This window comes from Giraffa tippelskirchi, chromosome 1 (genome assembly GCF_054371585.1).
Source record: "Giraffa tippelskirchi isolate mGirTip1 chromosome 1, T2T-mGirTip1v1.2.pri, whole genome shotgun sequence".
NCBI classification, from domain to species: domain Eukaryota; kingdom Metazoa; phylum Chordata; class Mammalia; order Artiodactyla; family Giraffidae; genus Giraffa; species Giraffa tippelskirchi.
In genome coordinates, this window is record NC_137275.1 from 226754663 (window position 1) to 226778119 (window position 23457).

The 23457-nt window shown below is 47.4% G+C and overlaps 1 long non-coding RNA gene across 1 annotated transcript; it reads left to right on the top strand.

Annotated features, from left to right (window-relative positions):
* Positions 1-1309: 1309 nt before the first annotated feature.
* On the top strand, positions 1310-19912 carry LOC145538037 (uncharacterized). Its single transcript, XR_014076609.1, has 2 exons — positions 1310-3744; positions 18875-19912. It is a non-coding gene; the product is annotated as an uncharacterized LOC145538037 (long non-coding RNA).
* The last annotated feature ends 3545 nt before the right edge of the window (positions 19913-23457 follow it).

Below are 23457 nucleotides of genomic sequence, written 5' to 3' on the forward strand. Positions count from 1 at the left end.
AACTGATGCTTTTGAACTGTGGTGTTGAAGAAGACTCTTGAGAGTCCTTGGACTGCAAAGACATCCAACCAGTCCATCGTAAAGGAAATCAGTCCTGAATATTCATTGGAAGAACTGTTGCTGAAGCTCCAATACTTTGGCCACTTGATGTGAAGAACTGACTCTTTGGAAAAGACCCTGATGCTGGGAAAGATTGAAGGTGGGAGGAGAAGAGGGTGACGGAGGAAAAGATGGTTTCATGGCATCACCGACTCGATGGACATGAGTTTGAGCAAACTCTGGGAGACAGTGAAGGACTAGGAAGCCTGGCGTGCTGCACTCCGTGGGGTCACAAAGAGTCAGACACGACTGAGCCACTGAACAACCAAGAGCCCATCGGCTCTGGTTTTAAAATTGTTGTTCCGGAAGCCGCCACAAGGCAGCAGCATTTCTTCATGTCCGGCTCTGGTTCACTCAGGCGACCCGAGCCTTAAGGAAAAGGCTGTTCCCGGGTTGTCAGAGCGGAAAGTGCGGGAGGAATCACCAAAGGCTTGTTTCTGCCTCATGACTTCTTCCCCTTACAGTTTATTCCTGGGACACATCTCAGTTCTTGAAGCCATCCTCTGCGCCCTGTGCTGTCACCGTAGGTGGGCGGACCCTAAGAAAGGAGGCGGAGGTGGGAGCCCCGGGGACTCCTGGAGCTCTCGCAGCGCAGAGGCTGCACCGTCCGCGGGGCGCAGTGGGCCCGCTTCCTCTGCAGGACCTGGAGGCCGCGGGCCCGTGAAGAGGTCGCAGGGGCTCCGGTCCATGAGCGGATGGCTGGCCACACGGGCCGGGATACTCTCCTCCGCTCCCTCGGACACAGGGCTTCCCAGCCTCGGCCCCAGCCTGCTCGGGCTCCGGAGATCTGACAGCAGCTCAGGTTGTCAGTGCCGAAGGGGACTGGAGTAGGCATTTTCTCTCTTTTCAAGTATAGTTTGAATTGGAGTATGTAGGTGAATTACAATGTTGTGGTTTTTTTTTTTTTTTTTCCTTTCCTATATACAGCAACTTGATTCAGTTATACAAAGACAGACATACGTTCCTTTACTGGTCCTTTTCCCATATAGCTTATTACAGAGGGTCGAGTAGCTTCCTTGTGCCATACAGTCTCTCTGTGGATTATTATATAAATAGCAGGGTGCACATGTTAATATGAGCCAGTTATTTCCTCTGGCCCCTCACCTTTCTCTTTTGGTAATCATGGGTTCTTTCCTAGGTCTGTGAGTCTGTCTCTGTTGGGTAAAGACATTCATTTTGTATCCATTATTAGATTCTACGTGAAAGTGATATCATATGATACTAGTCTTTCACTGTCTTCCTTAGTTTACTTCATTTGATCACCTCTACTTTCTTCCCTGTGACTGGAAATGGCATTATTTCATCCTTCTTTGTGGCTGAGTAATACTGTATTACTGTATAAGTGCCCCATCTTCTTCCTACATGCATCTGTCCTTTCACACTTGGGTCGCTTCCCTGTCTTAGCCATGGTACCCAGTGCAGCTGGGGTCCTAGGGGTCCAGGTGTCTTTCAAGATTTTGTTTTTCTCAGAATCTATGCCCAGATGTGGGATTTCAGGGCCCTATGGTGATTCTGTTGAGTTTTTAAGAGAAACTCCATACTGTCCTTTCTAGTTGATGTACTAGTTTGCATTCCCAGAAACACCGCAGGAGGGTTACCTGCTCTCCACACACTCTCCAGCATTTATTGTTGCAGATTTTTTTTAAATGGCCATTTTGACCGATGTGAGTTGATACCTCATTGGACTTTTGAGTTATCTATTTTTAGAATAATGAGTTACACTGAGCATCTTCTCATCTGATGAATGACCTTCTTTATGCCTTCTTTGGAGAAATGTCCAGTTAGGTCATTGGCCCATTTTTTGCTGTGTGTTTATATATATATATACACGCAAGCTGCTTGCATGAGTTTGTTGTGGTATTCTCCTTTGCAAATATTTTTCCCATACTGAGGGTGGTCTTTTTCTTCTGTTTTAGGTTTCATTTGCTCTGCCAAGGCGTTGAAAGTTAATTAGGTCCCATTTGTTTATTTTAGGTTTTTCATTATTCTAAGAGGTGGATCCAAAAAGAACCTTCTGTGATTTATGTCAAAGCATGATCTGCCTGTATATGCCTCAAAAGGTTTGTAGTATCTGACATCACATTTAGATCTGTGAGCCGTTTGAAACTTAGTTTTGTGCATGGTCTCAGGGAGTATTCTCATTTCATTCTTGTTTTCATTGCTTGAGGAGCCTGCACCCTGCCCTCAATAGTGGCTGTCCCCAGTTTACACTTCCAGCGTCTGTAGAAGAGGGTTCCCTTTTCATCACACCTGCTACAGCGTTTAATGTTTGAGGAGTTTTTGACGGTGGCCCTTCTGACCGGTGTGAGGTGATACCTTGTACTTTCGATTTGCGTTTCTCTAATATTTAGGGATGTTGACATCTTTTCCTGTGACTTTTTTACAAAGGTGTAATATAAACTTTCCTCTCGAAATTGGCTTCCTGAAGGTCTTCCAAGTTTTGAATTCTTTTTCAATGACCAGTCCTTGGATATGTCTTGAAATGGGTGTTTTTCATTGTAGCCCCACAGGCCTTGTGAATATTAAGTGTCCATAGCACAGCTTTTCAAGCTGTTGTTGTTCAGTCACTGGGTCGTGTCATAAGTTGGATTTGTAAGTGTGTGAGTGTGTTTCTGTTGTGTCAGTTAGTTCATTTGTAGGAACTGATAGAATACCCCTGTCATTGGTCCGTCCACGCTGCGGTCATTGGCATTATTCTGTTCTCTTGTATAACTTGGTAGGGTTCCAGTGAAGAGGTGTATCACTGAGTGTTCATGTCTTGGTCAGTGGACAGTGTGATGGATCCCAGTGTCTTGTGTGAATCGTGCTGCCCTGAAAATAGCAGCGCATGTGTCGTTTCTAATTCTGATTTTCTCTGGATCTAAGTCCAGGAGTGGGACTGCCAGATCTTACAGTTTCACTATGCTTGGATTTCTTAAAGGAACCTCTATGCTGTTTTCCGTAGTTCCTGTACCCATTAACATCCCAATAAAGACTGAAGGACGACTCTGTTTTCCCTACGCGCTCTGCAGGGCTTATTCCCAGCAGCTCTTTCTGACGCTGGTCTTCCCGACAGCGTGAGGTGACTCGTCCTGGTCGTTATGCTTTCCTTTCCTTTACTAGTTAGTTAGGCGGAGTGTCTGCGCAGGCGCTTTTTTGATCTTATACAGTATGAGTACAACTTACCAGTTGAAATTGGTTTATTGAAAGTGTGCCCTGTTTTAAATTATTTTCCAATGATTTACACAGCGACATTACTTGATGGCAGGTGTCATATACAGCCCCGCAGACCTCGTGAATTTTGAGCCCGGCCGCCCTGGTTTTGAAGTTGTTGTTATGGGGAATGGCCACAAGGGGCAGCACTTCTTCACGCCCCTCTCTGGTTTCCAGGGCGACCAGAGCCTTAGGGAAAATCGTGTTCATCCAGGTTTCTTGGGCTCAGGTGAGCCCTGCCTTGGAGCCCTCTTGGTCAACTACCGAGCCGATTGCATCTTTACTGTTTAAAATTAAGTAACTGTCTGGGTGGATGGCATCACCGACTCAATGGACACGAGTTTGAGTAAGCCCCAGGAGATGGTGAAGGACAGGGGAGCCTGGCGTGCTGCAGTCTATGGGGGCGCAAAGACTCGGACGCACTGAACGACTGAACAACAACAAACTGTCCAGGTGGGTGAGAAGCTGATCTGTGTATTTGGGCTTCCCTGCTGGCTCAGCTGGTAAAGAATCCGCCTGCAATGCGGGAGACCAGGGTTCAATCCCTGGGTTGGGAAGATCCCCCAGAGAAGGGAATGGCTGTGTATTTAGTTCCTGCTTTTCCAGTGTTTAGTGACAGCATGTTACCTTGGTCACCTCTTTCAAAACCTCCTCTCCAAATTCAGCCATATCCTGGTGTCCTGGGTTCAGAATGTGAATTTAGGGGCACATGACTGAGCCCGTAATGTCCTGCTTCGGAACAAGCTGACACGTGCCTCAGTCCCTCCTTCCCTCAAGTCCCTCGTGGGTGATGTGACGGCAGAGGGAGGGGCCGCTCCTGCCACGCTTGTGTCCCAGCTGGGCAGCCCTTCTCAGCTCTCCTCGACCAGGCAGCAGCAGCGCCAGCCCTCCTGAGGTGAGCGGTTCTGGGGTGCGGTGCTGTGCCCCTTGTCCTGCTGGGGTGAGCGGTTCTGGGGTGCGGTGCTGTGTCCCTTGTCCTGCTGGGGTGCTCAGTGTCCAGGAAACCAGGAGCCAGCAGCCTAGTGGGGATGCCTGGAACCCTCAGGGCCTTGGCGAATGCCTCTCCCGCCAGACACCCCAGCCAAAGGGGGAAACCTTGGGGGTATCATGGCGGGGAGAGAGTCATGATCTCATTTATGCTGCAGGAAGACAACGTTAAGTTGGGGTGTGAGAGGGCCCCCTGGGGTCAGGGAGCTTGGTTGGGGCCTGTTGGAGGGATTGGGCTTGGGCCAGGGCTATGGAGGTAGAAGGGAATTAGTGTGGGGACTGGCCATAGGCTCTGCAGGAGGAGCTGGCAGTTGCTGGAGCACAAGGAAGTGGGAGCCTGGGAGGGCCTGGGTGTCTGGGCTCAGCAACTGGGGAGAGGGGGACCCCCTTCTGGGGGTGGGAGCAGCAGGATCTCAGCCCTCTGAGGGGCCTGTTAGCCCCCAAGATGAGATGCGGATGCAGTGGTTGGGCCAGTGCATCTGGCCTGGGAGAGGGGTCCAGGCTGGAAATGCCACCGGAATCATCACAGGAAGAGGAAAGGCTGGGAGGGGGCAGGGGTTCCTGCAGACCTTGTGCAATGACTGCAATCCTGTTGGAACCAACGCAGAGCCCATAGCGATGGTTGTCAGGAGCTCAACTTCACTTTCTTATTCCTTTGTATAACCACTGTGTCAGAATTAGGAACACCATCAGGAGACTTCAGAGCTCTGTGGTGCTGTGGCTTCATCGAAGGGTCCCAGGTGGAAACAGAACCACTGCCGGCCCCACCCGTGTCTGCACTGGGGAGGAGCCCCATCAGGGCCCCGGGGCTCACAGTCGTCAGGGAGCTCCTGCCCTCAGGACTGGTCTCCTCCTTCCCACCAGCTGCTGGTCAGAGGCCCAGGCACCCGCATCCTGGCTCCAGCCTCCAGGGCCTGGGTTCTGGGACAGCTTAGGGGTAAGCAAGACCCTCACACTCCTGTGCCTGCATGGGGGTAAGAATGTCTAAAAAGCTGCACCTCACAGACCATGGAGGGCTGAGTGTTTCCAGCGGATATGGGGGGAAAGATGGGGTGTGAGGTTCCTGCCTGTGCAGGGCCTTCCCAGTGCAGAGGTCTGTGCGTTTCCCCGGCCAGTCAGCTCCCCACATCATCCTCCCAGGAAGCCCAGATCCAGGGTCACCAGGGCAGAGGCCGTCCTCCTGCTTGTCTGTAACTTCTCACCCTCACGGTGAGGAGCCTGGCTCCCACCATCTGCCGTTTATCTGTGCGTTGCTCCTTTCCAGGTGACACGTGCAGAAGTTTCAGGTTTCTTAGCTACTGCACCCTGGAAAGAACCCCATTAAATAAGCCCTTGTTTATGAAAGGTACATTTTGCCTTTAGTCTACAGATTCTGTTTATTTCCAAAGTTGAGCCAGCGCCTTTGCCCCATCCTTACACTGAGGTTTCTCTACGTGTGTTTCTATTCTTCCGAGTCCAGGCTCACTCCGCTGGCTGCACGATAGGCCAATGAAGCCGAGAGACAAAGTGTTGAGGCAAAGAAGACACGTTAATTGGGGATCCAGCAGACCAAGAAGATGGCAGGCTAGCACCTCAAAATAACTGCCTTATTGGGGTCTGGATGCCAGGTTCTTTTATAGATAAGAGAGAAAGAAGCAATGAGGAACTAAAGTCAAAACACAGAATAGAGAGGGAGAGGCAGTGGGGAAGTAAAGTGAAAGGGCCTTCAGTCTTGCAAAGTATCTCCCACGGAATGTCCAGCCTTGGAAGGGGTGCGGGCAGGGACAAACTATCCCTCCATGAGCTGAACAAAGGCATTTTAGTTTACAGTCAAGCAGAGGGGTAGGGTCCTCCAGACAAGCCACTGAGCATGATTATAATAATAAAAACAACAAAAAGCAAGTTACAAGTCACAGAAAGAGCTTCCAACATGGAGTCAGAGTCGGCTTTCTCCCCGCAACACTGCTACGGTTAGATGCAATGTCATAGTGTGTATCCCACTGCTGCATCCACAATAGCTAAAGCTGAGTAGATTATGTTTACGCTTTGGGCCATACAAATCCGTGGGCTCAGACACAAACGTAGGGACAGGCTTTCCGTCCTACAGTTAAAGAGGAAACGTTAAATTGTACATAACCTCCTGCTCCTTCTGCCTCTGTAACTGAGCTTGCCCCTTGCAAAGTCTGGGTCACGTAGGTCACGTAGTCTCAGAAAGCGGGGACGCACAACAATAGGAACTGGAGCTTATCTCACTCCGCCTTGTCCTGCCCTCTGCAGCTGCCCTCGCCCGCACACCTGCTTAACCGTGCCTGTCCAGGTCAGGCACCCCCCTGCCCATCTTGACTGCTGTTCCCATGCACGAGAAACCCCTCAGTTTAAACCAGCCTATTAACAGCTAGTGTTGCCCACCATAGTCTGTCTGTAAAAACTCTGTAGCCCTTTTGTTCGGGGCTCAGAGCTTGGAGTGTTAACTCCTCGGAGCTGCCGGCATGATAAACCTGAGTTCTCCGACTCTCTAAGTGTGGTGCTTGGTTTTTTGAGTACTGGTTTCTGCAACAATATGTCAGGTAAGATTCATTCTTTTCTTCCCATGGGTTGATGGCTCATTGCTTTCTCTTGCTGAGCAGTATTCATTGCATGTGTATGGGAGGAAAAACAATTTTCCTCTAACCTAGGTGGTTAGTTGAGAATTTTCCTGTAAAAAACAAACAAAAGACAGATTACCAGGAGAAAAACAGAAGTTTAATAGCATGGATACCTCCTGTATATATGGAAGTTAACCAAGAAAACTGAGTCACTCCCTTAAATGTCCAAAGCCATCACCTTAAATGCCATCTTCAGACACAAACAAAAGACCTGGGGGAGAAGGGGGAAGCCAGTTGTGGCAGGCTCTCAGCAAAACACGTAAAGAAGGGTATGGTGGTTTGCAGATTGAAGTCAGGACTTGTCCATTGATAAGAGCTACTTGAGATTTAATCATCTGCCTATTTCTGGTGGGAAAAGGGACAGCCCTTAAATACGGAGATTTCCCTATTGTAGATGTCCTTCACAAAAGGACAACTACTACTTAGCTTTCCAAGGTTCCTTTTTTTGAAACACATTAGACTGAAATAACCTTTGTGCCAGAGAGTCGTATTTTGGAGCGGCATGTTCTGCTTGCCTTTACACAGATGTACCCCACTTTGCCTGTGTATTCGTCTATTGAAGGGTATCCTGACTTGTTCAGGTTTTCAGCTGTTATGAAGAGTGCTGCTGTGCATAATTGTATCCTTGCTTGAATTTGGAAATAGATTTTCAAAGCAGTTGACTAAATAACGAAAGCGTGATTGTTGGATCCCATTGTTTAGCTGTAGAAAAAACTGCCCAGCTGTCTTACAAGGTGGCTGTGCGTGCACATCACCAGCAGCGAGGGGGAGCTCCTGTTTCTCACCTTCCAGCAGTTGGTACTGTCCAACATCTGGAGGTCTGTAGTCCTAATAGGTGTGGTGTGACATCTCATGCTTTTAATTTGTAATTCCCTAGTAGTGTTGAAGAGGAAAAGTTAAAATTTTACATAACCTCCTTCTCCTTTTGCCTCTGTAACTCAGCTTTCCCCTTGCAAAGTCTAGATCACGTAGGTCGTCTAGGCTCAGAAAGTGGGGACTTGCAAGACTAGTGTTGTAGCCCCGCTTTCCAGGAAATAAACTCACTCAGAAGGACAATGCGGATAGTGGAGTGCAGTTGATTACACCGACGGGCCCAAGGCAGAGTCTCCTCTTTGCCAAGGACCCCGACCAGTTTTTATGAAAACCTTACATGGAACGACAGACTGGTTCCAAATAGGAAAAGGAGTATGTCAAGGCTGTATATTGTCACCCTGCTAATTTAACTTACATGCAGAGTACATCATGAGAAACACTGGGCTGGAAGAAACACAAGCTGGAATCAAGATTGCCAGGAGAAATATCAATAACCTCAGCTATGCGGATGACACCACCCTTACGGCAGAAAGTGAAGAAGAACTAAAGAGCCTCTTGAAAGTGAAAGAGGAGAGTGAAAAAGTTGGCTTAAAGCTCAACGTTCTGAAAACTAAGATCATGGCATCTGGTCCCATCACTTCATGGGAAATAGATGGGGAAACAGTGGAAACAGTGTCAGACTTTATATTCTGGGGCTCCAAAATCACTGCAGATGGTGATTGTAGCCATGAAATTAAAAGACGCTTGCTCCTTGGAAGGAAGGTTATGACCAACCTAGACAGCATATTAAAAGCAGAGACATTACTTTGCCTCAAAGGTCTGTCTAGTCAAGGCTATGGTTTTTCTAGTAGTCATGTATGGATGTGAGAGTTGGACAGTGAAGAAAGCTGAGCACCAAAGAATTGATGCTTTTGAACTGTGGTGTTGGAGAAGACTCTTGAGAGTCCCTTGGACTGCAAGGAGATCCAACCAGTCCATCCTAAAGGAGATCAGTCCTGGGTGTCCATTGGAAGGACTGATGCTAAAGCTGAAGCTCCAATACTTTGGCCACCTCATGCGAAGGGTTGACTCATTGGAAAAGACCCTAATGCTGGGAAGGATTGGGGGCAGGAGGAGAAGGGGGCAACAGAGGATGAGATGGCTGGATGTCATCACCGACTTGATGGTCATGGGTTTGGGTAGACTCCGGGAGTTGGTGATGGACAGAGAGGCCTGGCGTGCTGTGGTTCACGGGGTCGCAAAGAGTCGGACACGACTGAGCGACTGAACTGAACTGAACTATATACCCTAAGTGTACGTGCTCAAACCCACCTCCCCAAATTCTCTGAAACTAGTCTGGACAAAGGAAAAGAAAGATACAATCAAAGCTAACCCGCGATTCATATGCCTGAAGCCTAGGTAGTTAACAGTGGACAATTATCAATAGGCCTGTGGTCACACCCCAATAAGCATAATAGAATGTATGATTACATCCTATTATGTACATTCTGTCAGTTACACAGACAGTTAGGGTATTCTTTTAGGCAACGGAGAGTCTAGGTACAAGCCCCAGGGCTCTTCCATCTGGGGGGTCTGGTTTTCCAGTTGATAAGTCATTTCCACAGATACTGGGCATAGAGCTCAAAGTCCACAGTCCAGCCCAAGACGGCATCCTGCTCTCAAGATGGAGCCTGTTCTGTCTGTTTCCTCCTTCATTCCCCCCTCTTGATGCTCTTAACTCATAGTATGAGCATCACTCATAGGGATCTATTGCACCCTGGCTCTCCAACTGCCAATTTGGGAGAATGACACCAACCTTTGGGTTACAAAGTTCATAATACATTGTAAAATGCAGGGTCCATAAAGTAGAACTATCAAGGCAACTGTAACAATGGTAAATATAATTTTCTGCCAATCATCCTTCACCCAAGATAGGACCAAAGTCCAGAAAGGAATGTTTTCATTTGACATTGCTTTTACCTGGTTTTCATGTCATCTAAAGCAGCTGATACATTGCCAGATAAATCAGGAATATGTATACAATATTCAACCTTAATTATAGCACAGGTCCCTCCTTGAGCAGCTGTGAGCATGTCCAAAGTCATTCTATTTTGAATTACCGCTTTTCTCATTTGGATTTGTTCTTCATTTAAGGCTTGGATGGCTTTAGCACTATCTAGGAGGGCCTGTTTTGTGAAATTAGTCAAGGCTTCTACTTTATAATATCTGTTGTCCCTATAGAAGGTACGAATAAGGCAGCAATATATTCATACCATTGAAACACAGACCTTGTCCACCTAGCATGTAAATCAGGTAGATTTACCGGGCCTTGTTGTAGGTTAGGCTTTATGCTGCCATGGGCAAAAGCGAATCCCAGTGCGCAGCAGCCTACCCAGCCGATTGGTAACCAAGGCCAAAGGTTAGGCCCACAAAGCCATTGGGTTCCATTGGGTGCCACCTAGCGGATTCCAGGGTTATATTTCCAATCAGAGCCTGGCCAATGGATGGACTGGTTGGGGTGGTATGTGACCTCGAATGTTCACTCGAGGGGATAGGCACCCCACATATTTTAGTTCTTTTGGGTCTAATGGACAGTCATCAAACCCTACCCTTTGTTCTTTTTGTTCCCAGCATATAGCAGAGTAATTAATTGACCCTTTTCTGGGGTCATCCAGAAATATTCATCCCAGACGTGGTAGAATCGTTCAACATACCTAGAGGCCTGTCCTCCCTTGCTTGTCAGGGAGCTTTTTTCCTTTTTGTTCTTTAAATATGAGGTATAGGCTTTTGTTTCTTCTATGAAACTGGTGTTTACATCAAATGTAACCCATGACCCGAGTCTAGTGACTGTAGGTCTAGCTTACACCAAGAGAGCAGGGAGAGGTTATGATCGACAAGAGAAAGGAAGTCTCTTCTTGTCGCCCCAGAAAAGAGCAGAGTGGTTTAAAATCTCCTTGGTGGAGCGGTGACACCCACCAAGGAAGTCCATCCATCACAGACAGAGGCATAGCCCCACATACCCAGCAGCTGGAGGTGTTGTGGAAGTCCGCGTGGGAATGTGTCCATGAGATGAAAACATTGTCCTGAGTTGAAATGGAAGTTAAATTCAAAATCACGTTGATGAGGCCAAGCAGCAGGAGTGGATTATGTGGCTTCATCCTGAAGGGGCTCGTCCGGGATCTTCTTTTCCTTCTTCTTCTTAAGGATGATCTTAGTCTCTCGAGGGTCAGTGGGGTCCCTCTGTTCATCCACTCAGCGTTTTCTGGGTCTGTGTGGTATGTTCTCTTCATCCTCATGTGGTGGATCCAGGGAGTGACACCTACAACTTTAACTGCCGTAGGGAGGTAAGAACAACAGTATATGGACCCTTCCAATGTGGGGCCAAGGAGTTGTGTTTCCAGTCCTTGACCCGCACCTGATCCTTGGGCCCAAATTCATGAATCTGTTCCCCAAGGGGGAACAGCACCCTTTCTTGTACAAACTTAGTTACCTGATTTATTACCTTACCCAGTTGTTCCACCTGCTGTGAAATCTCATCCCCGCTACCTGAGGAAAATTTGTTGACACCTGTTTTATTACGGGAAGGGGACTCCCATACACAATTTCATATGGAAAATAGCCATGGGACCCTGGGGTCATCCTGAGTCTGAGCAGAGCCGTCGGAAACAAGTCCACCCAGGAGCAGTCAGTCTCTATGTTCCACTTGGAGAATGTCTCTTTAAGTGTCCGGTTGGTTCCTTCCACCATCCCAGAACGCTGGGGCCTATATGCTGTACGTGATTTCCATTTGATGTTTAAAGTTTTGCTTACTTGTTGTACTAAATCAGCTACAATAGCCGGGCCATTGTCCCATCCAATGATGGTAGGAAATCCAAATCTGGGAACTATCTCCCTAAGCAGGCACCGGGCTACTTCTGATGCTCTTTCAGTCTGAGTAGGAAAAGCTCCTACCCATCCCGAGAACGTACATACCATGACCAGCAGATAATGGTAGTATCGGTGAGGTTTCATTGCAGTGAAGTCCACTTCCAGGTGTTCAAAGGGCAGCGTGCCTTTTAGCCGAATCCCTGGAGGTTTCTGTCTGTGCCGAGAGGCAGCCTTGACTTGTGTGCAGGCAGTGCAGTTCTGAGATTCTCTCCTGCATAAGGAAGAGAGGCGGGGAACCAAGAAATATTTTTGAATTAGCTCTTCCAGTTTATCATGGCCTAGATGGGTCGCTTGGTGTGTTTGGCTTACCAGAGTGGGTGCCAACTCCTCTGGTACCAATAATTTGCCACTTGGCAATTCCCACCATACCTTTTCAGTCTTGATGGCCCCTTCCACTTTGGCTAGTTGGTTTTGGGCTTCAGTGTATTTTGGAGAATCCAGCGTTAGCTCAGGCAGCTCTGCCAATATGAGAGCTTTAATAGAGGCCTCACTTGTCACCCCCAAGCCCTCGGCTGCTTGTTTAGCGATCTTATCTGCCAATCTGTTTCCCCGAGCCTTGGGGGTATCCTCTTTTTGATGTCCTCAGCAGTGTATGACTGCAACCCTTTCTGGTTCCCAGGCAGCATCTAATAGGGTCTTAATTTCTTCCTTATTTTTAATATCTTTTTCAGTAGCTGTCAAAATGCCTCTCTCTTTATACAGAGCCCTGTGTACGTGTAGTGTGGCAAAAGCATACCTGGAGTCTGTGTAAACGTTCGTCTTCTTCCCTTTTGACAGCTGGAGGGCCCAGATTAGAGCATGTAGTTTGGCCATTGAGCGGACCAGTGTGATGGCTGAGAGCTAGCCTCAACGATGGTTTCTTCCATGACTACTGCACATCCCAACAGTCGTTGTCCTTGTTTCACCAGGCTGGTGCCATTGGTGTACAGGTCCCAATCTGGGTCCGGGATTGGCTGGTCTCTCAAGTCAGGTCTGCTGTCATAACCTAGGATTTCCTTGCAATCACGTGAGGGCCCACCTTCTCCCACAGGAAGGAGAGTGGCCGGAGTCAGGGCCTGACAGAGCTCAGTAGTAACATGGGGGTTCTCACATAAAAGACCCTGGTACTGAGTAATCCAGGACGTAGATAGCCATTTATGGGGGTCCCCTCGCAGGAGAGTGTTTACCTCATGCGGGGCTTTTATGATCAAATCTTGGCCCAAAGTCAGCTTGGTTGCCTCCCAGACTAGTAAGGCAACCACAGCAACTACCTGTAAGCATCCTGGCAACCCAGTGGCAATATTGTCCAGCCGTTTTGGGAGATAAGCCATGGGTCTGTCCCATGTCCCCATAGACTGAGACAACACTCCCATAGCCACCTTGTCATTTTCAGTCATGTAAAGAGTAAACGGCTTAGCAAGGTCTGGCAGGCCGAAGGTGGGCCTGACGTAATTGTACCGGGTTTGAGTTCTGTGACCACTGGGACTTGTTTTGCAAGCCTGGGGTGTTGTCTTCCGCCCAGACCTCAGGGAATTGTTGCGTTAACCCTCTCTCTTGAATGTTTAGCCCTTCCAGGAGATCGTGCAGCCTCCATTCATCTTGAGAGGTTACCAAGAGGAAGAGTAAATGGGTGGTTGAGCCCACTCAAAGAGTGGGCCTTTTATGGGGGGGGGTCACTTGTGCCCCCAATTTAGACAGCAAGTCTCTTTCCAGCAAAGATAGTGGGCATTCAGGGATGTATAGAAATTCATGAGTCACTTGGTGTCCCCCCATCTGACATTTTCGGGGTAGGCTTGAGACACAAAGCCTAAATTTATCACCTTCTGAGACCCGGCAGCCTCTGGATCTATTGGCGCATAAAGTCTACAGGCCTTGCACAGTCTTTCGTAGAACTCAGAGGGTGATTTGCTTTCCCTTTGAATCATTTCAGAGGGTTTTGCCATACTCGTAGGTTTTCGGGCCCCCTCTTGAGACCTTGTGTAATAGCCGCCCGATATCTCTCCAGGTGGCCCCTCCCTTCCTCTGTGTTACAGTCCCAATTGGGCCTCTCATCCAGGGTGGCTAGTTCTGCCCACCGCTGCAGGTTTGCAGTACCCTCAGGTGCCATTTCTCTTAACCATTTTCTGGCCTCAGTGAGAAACCTGTGTCTTTCCTCAGTGCTGAAAAGGGAGACTAGCAGTTGGATTATGTCACCCCATGTAGGGCGATGGGTTCAAAAAACAGTCTCCATTGGCCTAATCATGGCTCATGGCTCCCCCGAGTACGGTGGACTGTGTCTCTGCCAGTTTAATATATCCGTAGAGGAAAGTGGTCGGTAATAATAGGCTATGAGGGCTGATGGTAGTGCCCACGTGCTTACTGAGCTGGAGGCTGTTGTAGCTCTCTGAGGGGCATCTGTAGTGGGGTTCTTTCCCCCTGCTCCGTGGCAGCGGGCAGCCTCTAATTCCTGTGTTTTCTTCCCCCTCCCCATCAGTACTCACCGGGAGAGGTGGATACAATCTAGGAGGTCCAGCCGAGGTGGAATTCTGGAGGGGTTGACCAGAGTTCTCCATCGCTGGGATCGGAGCCTGCCCAAATGGCAGCTCTACAATCTCCAGGAAAGCTGGCAGAGGAGCAGCGGCTGCTGCAGGAACTTCACCCGGCCCTGGATCGGGCATAAAGGTGGCCTCTGGTCCTGGTGGAACACTGGGCCACAGTCACGTCATTATCCAGTATGGGGGAGGGGGCAGGTCATCCCCGTCCAAATCCTGTAGAATTTCCTTTTTTATCATCAGTCAATTTTTGTGCCATTAATATTTTTCCTTTTCCTTTCTGGATACAGAACCTTGTCCAAGTAGCAGGGTCTTGAGCTAACCCTAGCCGTGAGTCAATATATGGATATTGATCCGGGTGTCTGGCTCTCCTGTGACTACTGTATAGACTGCTTCCACTATTTTTAAGTTCATGGTGCTTTCTGGTGGCCATCCTACTCACATAGGGGGCCATTTGACCTCACAGAGTATGTGGAGGCGGTTAGGCGTCATCTTCACCCCATAGTCTCCTCCAAATCCCTTCTTTAAATTTTTAATCATGTACTCCAATACAGTTGTCTTAGATTCACTTCCCTCATCTTGCTTACCTTTTCAGACCTTCTTCTACTTTTCCTTTTCATTCTGTCTACGAAGTTCTCAGTACCCTATGTACTTCTGATATTTCTAGTCAGTGAAACACTTAAATTGCCATTCTGCCTTCTTCCTAATTGGGGTGATACCTGCCAGATCCCAGCAGGAGAAAGGGGATCGTGCTGGTCAGCATGGCTGAACCAGAACACAACGTGGTCCAAGACTATTTCTCCCCTAACTTTTAAAGTCCATTCTGCCTTGGTGGGCTTGATCAGGTGTGGATGAAAACACAGATGGGTTAAATATCCCATGTCCCATGCTGTCTCCGGAAAAGCCAATTTGTACTCACTTAAGTACGAATGCCTCCTCCTTCTAAGCCTGACAATTTCAAGGGGGTCAAGAATTTCACAGCAGATGGGACACCTCCTTGGGGACGGCAGAATACGAGCACACAAGGACCAAGTTTCTTCTCCTAAAAATCCCCTGGTGATTGCTTGGTAATAATTTTCCCCAAGAGGGCATGGACACACCTCCTAACGATCTTCACAAATTTCCTTCCTAAGCCCTAACATGCTCGTCGACCTGTGTACCAAGCAATCGCTGCCACCTGCCTATTCCAGGCTCCTGTGGGTCTGTGCCCCTTCTAGTCCCTCCCAGGAGGGTGATCAGGCCCCCTCTTCCACCCTGCCGAGTGGGTTCCTCCTCACCTGAGCGCTCAGTTCCTCTGCTGCCGTCCACTACCTGCTAACGTGAAAGGTCCGGGCGTTGAGAAGCAGAATCCTTCCAGAAGGGTGAGGTGCCTTCCCCGCTCTAGAAGATTCAAGCTGCAAGGACTCGGAGTAGTCCCAAATGGGACTTGTCTCCTCAAAGTGAGTTTCCCGGGCAATGCACCAAATGTTGTAGCCACGCGTTCCGGGAAACAAACTCACTCAGAAGGACAATGCAGATAGTGGAGTGCAGTTGATTACACCAGTGGGCCCAAGGCAGAGTCTCCTCTTAGCCAAGGACCCCGGCCAGTTTTTGTGAAAACCTTATATACCCTAAGTGTACGTGCTCAAACCCACCTCCCCAAATTCTCTGCAACTAGTCTGAACAAAGGAAAAGAAAAATACAATCAAAGTTAACCCGTGATTCATATGCCTTAAACCCGTGATTTTTATGCCTTAAGCCTAGGTGGTTAACAGTGGACAATAATCAACAGGCCTGTGGTCATACCCCAGTAAGCATAATAGAATTTGTGATTCTATTAGGTTACACAGATAATTAGGGTATTCTTTTAGGCAATGGAGAGTCTAGGTATGAGCCCTGGGGCTCTTCCATGGGAGGAGTGTGTCTGGTTTTCCAGTTGGTATGTCATTGCCATAGATACTGGGCATATAGCTCAAAGTCCGGCCCAAGATGGAGTCCTGCTTTCAAGATGGAGCCTGTTCTGTCTGTTTCCTCCTTCAATGTGAGAGATTCAGATTTGATCCCTGAGTCAGGAATATGCCCTGGAGAAGGAAATGGCAACCCACTCCAGTGTTCTTTCCTGGAAAATTGCATGGACAGCGGAGACTAGCAGGCTCCATGGGGTCGCAAAAAGTCGGACACAACCGAGCCACTGAGCACAGTAATGAATGAGGGGGGATGTCTTTCCAGGTGCTTGATTCATGTACAGCTAGACACATACATGTTTTTTTTCAGGTTCTCTTCCCATATAAGTTACTATGGAGTGTTGAGGAAGATTCCTTGTGCTATGCAGTGGGTCCTTGTGGATAATTTTATAAAGAGTAGTGTGTGTATGTTAATCTGAACCAGCTCATTTTTCCCTGCCCTCCGCTTTTCCTCCTTGGGAACTGTAAGCTTCTTCTTGGGAACCTTAAGCCTGTGAGGCCATTTCTGTTTGGTAAAGAAGTTCATGTGTCTCTGTTTTTAGATTCCACCTAGAAGTGACGCCATATGATTCTTGTTTTGCTCCGTCTCCCCTCCTTCACTCAGAGTGATCACCTCTCCTCTCCTCCCTGTGGCTGGAGATGTCATCCTTTGATCCCTTTTAATGGCTGAATAATGCTGTATTCTGTCTAGGTGTCCCGCCTTCTTCATCTGTCCATCTGTGTCCCGCTCTTAGATCGCTGCGTGTCCTGTTTATGGTCCTGTGCAGCTGTGACCATAGGGCTGCAGGCGTCTTTTCAAAGTGTGGTTTTCTCTCTATCCACACTCAAGTATGGGATTGCTGGATGCTATGGTACTTCTAGGTTTAGTTTTTAAAAAGAAACTTCATACTCTTTGCCTAACGGATGGACCAATTTACATTCCCACCAAGAGTGCAGGGGAGTTCCCTTCTCTCTGCATCCTCTGCAACATGTATTGTTGGAGGTTCTCTGAGACGGCCATTCTGACTGGGGTGAGGTGATAGCTCACTGGACTTTTGATTGGCCTCCCTCTAACCATTAGTGATGCTGAGCACCTTTTAAGGTGCTTAATGGCCATCCGTATGCCTTCTTCATGAAATATCCATTGAGATCTTTGGCCCATTTCTTATTGGGTATTTTTGTTTTTTGATATTGAGCTGCTTGAGCTGTCTGTATGTTTTAGAGAAAAATTGTTTGTGGGGATCTTTGTTTGAAACATTGTTTCTGTTCTGAGTGTTGTCTTTTTCTTTTATTTAGGATTTCCTTAGCTGTGAAAATTCTGCTAAGGTTAATTACGTCCCTTTGGCCTATTTTTACTTATTGTTACTCTTAAGATGTGGATCTAAAAAGAACTTACTGTGATTTACAACAAAGCATTTTCTGCCTATATTTTCCTCAAGGGTTTTAGAGTGTCCTCACATTGAGATCTGTAAATTATTTAGAGTTTATTTTTGCATATGGTGTTAGGGAGTGAGAAGTGGACTGTTTCCTGCTGTGTCAGTAAACAAGGATGTCATAGTCACCAGCAATTGCAGGCCTCCAGTGAGCCAGTGAGCCTTCAGAGAACTCAGGAAGGAGAAACATATCTGCTCTCTAGCAGCCGTCAGACTGCAGATACTCTAAGGTCAGCCCTGAGGAAAGAAAGCTCAGGCTGTGAAAACCCAGACAGGTGAGCATGAAAGGAATGATTTCAGGGAGCCCGGACTCCTGCATCTTCCCATACACAGAAAAGCACTGAATTCCTTGACTCAGGATATCTGATTTTCTTTAACAATAGTTTTTTGATGTTCAGACTACCTGCCCTTCCTAACAGAGTTCTGTGTAAACTGGCTCTTCCCTTCACCTCCTGGGAGCAGTTCTCTCAGGGTTACTTGAGATGGTGTCTCCTGGGCTTGAAGCCCTAAAATTTCCCACCGAATAAAACATAACTCTTAACTTTAAGGTTGTGCGTCTTTTTTAAGTCGACAGGAATATTGTAATTTTGTTCCCATTTTCATTGTTTAAGGAACCTTCACACTGTCTTCATGGGTTTCCCGGCTGGTGTTAGTGGTAAAGAACCCACCTGCCAACACAGGAAACATAAGAGATGCGGGTTGAATCCCTGGGTTGGAAAGGTCCCCTGGAGGGGGGCACAGCAACCCACTACAGCATTCCTGCCTGGAGAATCCCATGGACAGAGGAGCCTGGCAGCTTACAGTCCATGGGGTCGAAAAAAGTTGGACATGACTGAAGTGACTTAGCAGGCATACTGTCTCCCTAGTGACTGTTTCCAGTTGACGTTCCAGCATCAATGGAGGAGGGTTCGCATTTCTCCACATCCGCTCCAGCCTTGGTTCTTTGTAGTGTTTGGCAATGGCCATTCTGACCGGTGTGAGGTGATACCTCATTGTAGTTTTGATTTGGATTTCTCTAATATTTAGCAAGATTGACATCATGTCCTGTGATTTTTTTTAAAGAGTATGAGTGAAACTTCTTGCAATTGACTCTTGAACGTCAGCCCTGTGTTTTGATAAACACTCCTAGAACATTCCTTGAAGGCAGGTGTTGTTCACTCACAACCCCGCGGGCCCTCTGAATATGAAGTGTCCATCAGAACAGCTTTTGACGTTGTTGTTACGGAAAACAGGCACAAGGCAGCAGCATTTTTCATGCCCCTTTTTTCTTTCTGTGCAATTTAATTTTGGTCTTATATTGGAATACGGTTGATGGCCAATGTTGTGTTTGTATAAGGTGTACAGGAACTTAATTCAGCCATGCATAAACACATATCTATTCTTTCCAGGTTTTTCTTCCCATATACAGAAGATCCTAAAAAGTAGTCAGAAGCAAGAGTCAGAGAAGAAAATAAAAATGCAGCAAGAGGTGGTGGAGGTGCTTGAAACAAGTGGAAAACCCAAGAAATGTAATCCTGTAGAAGCAGGGGGTCTACAAATTTGAAGCACGGAAACTGGATCCTGGAATTCTTTACAGTGGGCGCATTTTCCCTAAGAAACTGCCAGAGAAGCCACCCACCGTGCTTATTGGCTTTGACTTTGAAATGGAGAAAAGAACAAACAGCGAGAAGCAAAGAGGGTATTGGAGGATAAACACTTTAAATTTATGCAAAGCCTTGCTCTTATTCTATCTTGTTAGGTGTTGTGAAAGAAATTCCACTCACTGTCCCCAGGACTCCTGCCTTTGTTTGGAAGAAGAGAACCCAAACCCACTCAAGAAGATGAGGTTGAGGAGCAACCAGTAGTGATAAGAGCCCAACAATCGCCCATGACGGAGGACCTTTGAAGCCCAAAATCCTGATGAGAACTGTGGAAATGCGCCCTTTCTGTTTTGATACAAAAAAGTCACTTACAGAAGAAGAAGAAAGTAAAACAGCTGCAGAAAGGAGAGGTGGCCAAGTTCTAGATGTTTCCTTCGCGTCATTTTACCACCATGAACTTTCAGGAGAAGAACATGAAGAACACGGCTCAGGCTGAGCCTTCTGCGTGGAGCCTGGCAGAAGAGTCGCCTGAAGGCACACACTTGGGTTCTCTCCACGCCCGGCGACAAAGAAGGCTCCTCCCGGTGTGATGGGCAGAGCAGCTCTGGTACCCGGACAGCGTCTGCAGCCAAGTCTGGCGGCGGAGACGGCTGGAGAACCCGGGTGGTACCCACACAGCCAAGGGCCGCTCACTCACAGTAGTTTGTGTGGCTTCCATCCTCCTCCTCTGTTTTATAAAAGCCAGAATATATAGTTGATTTGGTTTGTAATTTATTCACTTGAAGTGTAATTTTTACTGCTTTTATCCTTCACTTTTTATATTTAAAAATAAAGATACTTGATTTAGCTTATAGTTTATGTCTGATTCTTTTCTCTTCTCTGTGCAAAATGAATTTGGAGTTAAGGAGCCCTTTGTTGTGAGGGGGAAGCCTTGTTAACCGCCCAACGAGGCAGAGACTTGACTGATGCACCCCTCACAGAGGCTGTCTGCCGGCTTCAGGCGGAGCTGCTGTTCAGCACCTTCTTTTGGTGGTGCTGACCATGAGGGAACGCTGAGCAGGACATGTTGTAAGTCCCCCTGTGACCTGGGCTGGAATCAATGTGTTTGTCTAACAACTAACAAAGGCAGTTCCATACTCCTCTCCACAGTGATCCTCGGCATGTACATCTCATCAGCAGCGTGAGTGTTGTCTTTCCTCTGCGTCTTCTCCACCTCTTTCCGTTGTAGACTGAGGATGGCCTTTCAAACAGCTGCAATGTTCCCTCGCTGTGGTTTTGATTTGCATGTATCTGACAATTCCTGATGTACAGCACGTTTTCATTGGCTTCGATTTTAACTAGTGTGTGTGGAATTGACTGTGGAAATTTTCATCTTCATGATCTACCCAGTTTTTGTTTTCAGTTAGTTACCCATGGAAATTTTTAAAGTGCCTGTATCATTTAGAGCCCAGCAGTCCTTGTGAGTATGAAGTGTTTTTAGGTGTTGCAGTGAAATAAGAAATAGTTTTTTCTCTCTTGCCTTTTGAGTCCTTCTCTACTTTAACTGTTCCTGATCTACAGCCAGCATTGATAATTAAGTCTCCTTCTTTTCAGAAGACTAACCTGTTATGTAAGCTATATCCTGCACCTGTGTGTGTGTGTGTGTGTGTGTGTGTGTGTGTTAGTCACTCAGTTGTGTTTGACTCTTTGTGATCCCATGGACTGTAGCTCACCAGGCTCTTTTGTCCATGAAATTCTCCAGGCAAGAATACTGGAGTGGGTTTCCATGCTCTTCTCCAGGGATATCGCACACCTATCGCCCTCTAACTCTGCATGAGCCATATTTCACATTTATTATCTTTTAATTTTATGCTAGTTACATCCTGATGCTTAACTGTATGGTACTCTCTCTGCAAACCTCCCCTTATAGTCTTTCTCTTTTTGCATTACGGAAAGAAATCCTCAATGCAATCTACAAAAGACAATGGCCCCAACTCCTGCTACTACCTGTCAGACCCAAGTTACTGGGCTCCCTGACACCAGCCTATTGACTGTTTTGAAACAATGCAAAAAGAAAGAATATAGGATCCTTATATGTTTGCTCTTTATCTCCAACCTCTGACTATGAGCCCCAACTGTGTGATCCCCTTGATTCCCCATCAGGGGAGATACAGTTCTTGAGGCACAAGTCTACTCTGTTCTCTCCTCTTCCAGCTCAAGGATTAAATCCATCTGTTTATTTCCTCCAAAAAACATTTATTTCCACAAAGGTATAAAGTTCCTATGTTCTTGTTCCTTTTTGCATTGTTTCAAAACAGTCAATAGGTTAATCTTCTGAAAAGAAGGAAACAGTTATCAATGCAGACTGTAGATCAGGAACAGCTAAAGTAGAGAAGGAATCAAAAGGCCAAAGAGAAAAAACTTTTTCTTATTTCACTGCAGCATAAGCAATAGCTTTAAAGTTTCTGTTGTGGGAGATGGCCACAAGGAGACAGGATTTCTTCATGCCCTACTTCTGTTACTACAGTAACCAGAGCCTTAGGGCGACTCCTAGTCTGCGGATTCTTCTGGCACATGCCAGAAGCCTGTGGCTCATTAACCCTTGTTTTTCTCTTTTAAAGTTAGTGTTTACTTTTTTTTGGAGGATAGCTGACTTACAGTGTTGTGCTTGTTGGTAGAGAGATTCTTCATGAGTTATCCCCATACACATTCTGATTCATCTTTGTTTTTTTCATATACACGTTATTATAGAGTGTGTAGTACACCACCCTTTCTAAAGTAGGTCCATGTTGATTCTATATTCTATATGTATTTGTGAGGACAAATGAATCCCAACCTCCTAATTTATCACTTCCACCCACCACTCCCCTTCTGTAACCATGTTTGTTTCCTGACTGTGTGTGTATTTCACTTTTATAAAATAGCTCATTGGTATTAGTTTCTCCTTCTGAAGTACTTCAATTACTATGATTGTTCTAGTTATAGATTATCCCTGCAAATGGCATTTTTCCATGGCTGAATCATATTCCATTCTCTGCCTATATGATTTCTTTATTCATTCATCTGTGCGTGTACATTTTGGTTACTTCCATGTCTCAGCTGTTGTAAATGCTGCTGCAGTGCATGCTTGTCACTACTTCTATCTTGCAAAACCCAGACAGTCCCCGTGAGACACTCAGTCCCCATTCCCCTCCCTCAGCCCCTGGCACCTACCATCCTGCTTTCTGTGTCTATGGAGCCGATTGCTCTAGGGACCTTGTATGAGTGGACTCAAACATCATTTGTTCTTCCACGTCTGCCTTATGTTACTGAGCATAATGTCTTCAGGGTCCATCCACGCTGTAGCCTGTGTCAGAACTGCCTTCCTTTCAGGCTGGACAACATTCATTGTGTGGATGGACCATGTTCTGCTCGTCCATTCTTCTGTCGAGGGACACACTGAATATCTTCATTCATCTCTCAAGTCTTGTTGTATTTGTGGAATAACTTCAGGAAGTCCCATGATATAAAAGTCATTCACCATTAACTACTTTATAAACTTTTTTATTTTGGAAACCATCAAAGCTCAGAAGAAGGGAAGAATGCATGTAAGCTTCATTTGTGTTTAGGAACGAGCACTGTAGGGTATTCATTTTATTCCCCGTGTGTGTGCTATGCGTGTGTGTGCGCCTGTTGGCGGACATGTGCTGTTTGTGTGCATGGTGAAGGTGCACAGCGCATATGTGTGCGGCGTGGGAGTGTGTGTGTGTGTGGTAATGGGTCATGGGGTGGGGGCTTGGGGTCCGAGGTGGGCAGGCGGGGGCAGGTGGGAGCTCCCCGCAGGTGCTCTGCTCTGATGGCGTCTGTGCCCCACCTCTGCCCGCATTCCCGCTTGGATGCAGCACGGTGCCAGTGGGCATCAACCCCGACAGGAAGTCACTTGACAGGGAGCCTAGGAGGTGTCAGGCCCACTCCCACCCTGCGGGGAAGCAGGACCCGAGTGCACTCCGTCCCTAAATGACCATCAGGATGGACAGAACCGCTCTCCCCGCGGACCGTGTAGGACATCTGCCTGGGCGACCTGGACAGCGCCTCCTGCTGGGAGCCCGGGTGGCTGCAGCCGGGCCACTTGCGGCCTGTCCTCGCAGGACACTGGGCTGCGCTCCACCAGGCCCTGGCTCTCCTCGGGCCCTGACCACCACGTGGTCGCAGAACCTGGTCACAGTTTTGTTTTGTCTGCCGAAATGTTTAGTGACAAAGCTCTTGTTCCGTTTCCTGATGTGGGTGAAGTGTGGAGCCAGTGATGATTTCTTCAAGAAAGGTACCTCCCAGTTCTCACAGGCAGGTGAGCCTCTATCCAACGATGAGACCCCGGGGATGTGACCTGTGCTTCCTAGGAGCGCAGCCCTAAGCGACTTCGAACCTGGCCAAGT